The 4,752-nt window shown below is 41.3% G+C and overlaps 1 pseudogene; it reads right to left on the reverse strand.

Moving 5' to 3' along the window:
* Positions 1 to 1,687: 1,687 nt before the first annotated feature.
* LOC115300295 lies at positions 1,688 to 2,058 on the reverse strand (annotated as a pseudogene).
* Positions 2,059 to 4,752: the final 2,694 nt, after the last annotated feature.

Here is a 4,752-nt window from a genome sequence, read left to right on the forward strand (position 1 = left end):
GTTAACAATTAAATTAAAATTTTTTTTTTCAGTTTATTTATTTTGAGAGAGGGAGAGAGCAGGGGAGAGGACAGAGAAAGAGGGAGAGAGAGGATCTCATGCAGGCTCCACGCTGTCAGCACAGAGCTCCATGTGGGGCTCTAACTATGAGGTCATCGCCTGAGCTGAAACCAGGAGTCTGTTGCTTAACCAACTGAGCTGAGCCACCCAGGCACTCTGGCGGTAACAATTTAATGAATACATTTCTGTATAATAATGTGTAATTATGTATAGTAGGTTTTATTTTATTTTTAAAGCGTTTGTTTATTTTGAAAGAGAGAGAGAGTAGGGAGGGGCTGAGAGAGAGAGAGAGAGAGTGGGAGAGAGGGAGAATCCCAAGCAGGCTCTGCACTGTCAGCCCAGCTCCCATTTCCTTTTCAACAAGTGGTGGGGTTAAAGGGTTATGTCTAGCAGACTGGATGTTTTGTGAGTCTCATGTTGCTCTTATCCTGTATGCTGTGGACAACCTGGTCAAATGGTTGTGCATTAGAATCATTTACAGTGCTTAATAAGAATACAGATTCCAGGGTCTCACCAAGAGTTCCCAAAACGAGAATTTGCAGCAAGAAGTTGGAAATCACTGGCTAACTCTGTGCTGCAGTGTTCATTTCTTGTTTCAGCATTTCTTTTCTGAGCACAGAAACCTAGAAAAGGGTACCCAATGTTTCCACTGGGAGGATTCTCATTTAAATCCTCTTTAAGAAATGACTCATTTCCTTTGAAGAATGAGAGTTGAAAATAGATTTTAAAATGGATACAAAATAGATTTTCTATTGTAGAGAAAAATGTAGTGTACAACTTGCTTTCTGTGTAGCAGGAAGCAGTAAAAGTATCTTAAGAGTGATGTCATGCATGCATTGGTTTGGGTTTGAAACCTGGCTTTGCCACTTTCTTGCTGAGTTACCTTTGGCAAATTAATTGTTGCAATTCTCAGTTTCTTCATCTATAAAATGAGGTTGAAAATAGTACTTCACAAAATAATAATATTTACCTCAAAGACACAACGATTTAAAAAGTGATAACTGGGTGGCTCAGCTGGTTAAGGGTCCAACTCTTGATTTCAGTTCAGGTTGTGATCTCCTGGTTCAGGAGTTCCAACCCTTCATCGGGCCCTGTGCTGACAGCACAGATCCTGCTTGGGATCCTGTCTTCCTCTCTCTCTATCCCTCCCCTGCTCAGGCTCTCTCTCTTTCAGAAATAAATAAACATGAAAAAAAAGTGATAGCTAAAAGCAAACAAAAATGACACTTAAATATTTTCAGTAAGAGTAACTTGGGATGTTAACGTCACCACACACCTTACGATGTTGGGCAACACAAAGGTATTACTATTCTTTTTTTTCTGGTTATATATACTTTAGTTCCAGAGAGAATTTATCCATTCTGAAAAAACTTTGTACAGTATATTCCGTGAACATCCAGAAGAAAATGATTTGTATCAAGCCATTGCCACAGGAACCACTCAGCTGCAGCAGATTCAGGAAACGGGGCAGCAACGGAGCAGCTCTGGAAGCGGCTTCCAGGATTGTGGGGAGGAGCTGCGGGCTTCAGCTCTTTCTCCAGAGCAGGACTCAGTTTTTGCAGACACCAACACTGGGAAGATGCCCTGGCAAACATTTCTTTTACTTGACAATTGGCGATTGGTTCGATTAGTTCTTATCCACCTGAACTGTCTGCGGATTTTTAAAAGTGGTGACAGGCACATAGGTAACCAATGTATAGAGCTTGTTTGGTGAATCCTCATCCTCATTACGTTTTCCAGACAACTGCACACGGATACTGTTTGGCACATTCCTTATTCCTTTGGCCCAGACAGTGCTGTTGAGCCTGGTGTCGATGCACACATCTGGAGTTCCCCTCTCCTTCATGGTAAGTTTCCAGATCTCTTTGAGTGCCCAAGGGCTACATTTCTTGAAACCCACTCCGTTGATGCCCTTGTGGAGGTTGATGGTACATTCTCTGGTCACTACTTCGTTGAGAGCAGAATGACCCTTCTCCCACCCTTCCTTGTGGGAGCCATGCTGCAGGGCCAGGTTGGAAAGGAGTTACTTAGTATTCTTGAGTCAAAGTTCAACAGGGTGTGGCTCCCTATGTTTTTATCAAATGTATTAAGTATCTTCTTTCTCTCTGGCTCTCTTTTTAATATCATTTTAAAAGTGATATTTTTGACTGTCCCCATGTCATGCTGATTTTGTGAGTGCAAATGAAATCACCCTAATATTGCTGCCTAAATAAGGTTTAATAATCACCTAAAGCTTAACAATCATTCCCCCACCCCAAGCTCCCTCATTTATGACAGGAAATACTCAGTTGGGTCTCCTAAGTGCTACAGAACAATTCCACTCATGCTGTACTGCTTTGGGTTCCCAGGCAAGTCATCTTGACCGTGCATTGGCCGCCAAAGCCCTTTAAGAGAATGTGCCTTCACAGGCGAAGCCATTGCTTATTGGCGGCAAGGTTGCACAAAGGTCTGAGTGAGAGAATGGCCCTCTCCCTGGCTCTGTGTCACTAGGGCCCATAGTAGTATTTCTTATACTCGAAATCCCACAAAGTCACTTGTGAAAATAATTCCTCAGTTTCTGGCCTGAACTTCTTTCCCCAACACACTCAAGAGCATTTGCAGACTCTGTGGGAGGGCAGGCAATGCAGGCATCACAGTTCCCTCCATTCCTTTTGCCAGTTTCTTGAGGTCATGGGCACAAAATGTCCCCTTCCTTCTTCATTTAGAAACATACCTTCCAAGAAGTTCAACTTATACAAACAGATGGCTGGAGATGTCACTGATAACTAGGTTCTGAATCCCAGTGTGGTCTTAGGTAAACCGCCTGAGACCTTGTCCTTCAGTCTTATAACCCTGTCAATCGGACGGAGAGATACGAATTCCAGAGGCATCTTGGGTACTCCAATTCTGTTCCTTTTGTGTCTCCTTTGAAAGTGAAACAACTGCATGTGGAGAGAAGAGTCATGCATTTCTGAGGCTGAAGCCATCCCCACCCTGAGCCTTAGCTGCCTGGCCTCACTAGGGATCTAGGCCCGGGCTCCTCAGCAACATAAAGCTCTGGGGATTTCTGTTTTGCTGGTACTGATGGGTGAACATTTACAATCACAGTTAACACAATAACAATGGCACGACAGAGGGTAACAATTTAATTTTATTCCTTATTTCTCAAAAAGCTTCTTTACATGATGTGAGAGTTACTAATGCCCTATTACTATAAGTTCTGCTAAAGTATATGAAGACCCATGACATAATTCCATTTAAAAACTCTTGCTCCTTTCTGGGAAGAATAATAGTGCGAAGTATAATATTGACCAATAGCTTAAGGGTAGTGTAAAGCACAATATAGTGTAAATGATGATGTAAAAATGGTTAACGAAAAGGCAGTGGAGAATTCCTCCTCACCCTTACAAGACCCAAACCAAGCTTTTTGTTTTGTTTGTTTTGAAATGGATGTTTCCAGGTTAGTTCTGGGAGAAGTACAGCCTCTTCTTTCTAATCCCTACTTCTAGCCTCAGGGTGACATCCACCCTAGCTACTTAAGTTTCTCCACCATGAAACCTAGTTCTCATAAAGAAAAGATATGTAAACTCACACTCAAAGGCCAATTATGGTTATGCTAGTATATGTTTCCTCAAGGTATTCTAGTGGAAAGACTGCAATGTTCCCTCTGCTGCTCATTGTCTATGAGATGTGAACCCAGCACAGCAAACTTTCTGAGCCTCCTATGTTTAAAAACCAGCAGTGATTTGGGGGCACCTGGGTGGCTCAGTCGGTTAAGCATTCAAGTTCGGCTTAGGTCATGATCTAATGGTACATGACTTAAAGTCCCATGTCCACCTCTGTGCTGACAGCTTAGAGCCTGGAGCCTGCCTCAGATTCTGTGTCTTCTTCTCTCTGCCCCTTTCCTGCTCATACTCTGTCTCTCTGTCTCTCTCAAAAATAAATAAACATTAAAAAAAAAACTGGCAACAAAATATCACAAATTTTACAGGAGTTTTTAGAAGAAATAAATGAATAAAACGGGAAACAGACTCAGTTCAGTGTTTGGTCCATAGTATGTGCTCAATTTATGTTAAAAAATTGTTAACTCAAAAAAGGACAAAATCTTAATCCAGAGAAAATGGCTTTTAACTGTGAAATTTCTATTTGGGGGGGTGGACATATTTTGAGGGTCTTTTTTTTTTGACTCCCTTAAATTATATTTTGAAGGTAGTTGCCAACCCGTTTTTTTTTTTTTTAATAAAGAAAACTATACACTTATCTTAAATTTTACCATGGTCTGAAATGAGCTTGCCTATGCCTGGTTGTGACATGGGCAGGGACCAAGGAAGGGACCACAAAAGTGCTTTCACGAACGTCTAAGACATGTCATGGTGGGAACTTTTCTTTCCAGTTTTATAAAGTTTATTTCATATTAGGATACTGTTACCTCTCCATTCCCAAGACACTAATCTTTAAAATGAGGAACAAAGAACCTGAAATATTTTTAAATTCTTTAATAATCTCTTATAGAACTATTATTAAAGGGGTTTCCGAAATCCACATGTTTTCTAACTGCCGCGGTTCAACATTTGTGGAGCAACAACTGTGTGATTCAAAACTGTCCCTTATTTTCCTGTATCTACAAGTCACCTATAGGATGGGGGCCCACTTGATTTTATTTGCTAACTTTCAGGCTGGGCTCGGATACCTTCTAATTCTTTGCTCCACAAA

Source organism: Suricata suricatta, chromosome 8, assembly GCF_006229205.1.
Source record: "Suricata suricatta isolate VVHF042 chromosome 8, meerkat_22Aug2017_6uvM2_HiC, whole genome shotgun sequence".
Taxonomy (NCBI): domain Eukaryota; kingdom Metazoa; phylum Chordata; class Mammalia; order Carnivora; family Herpestidae; genus Suricata; species Suricata suricatta.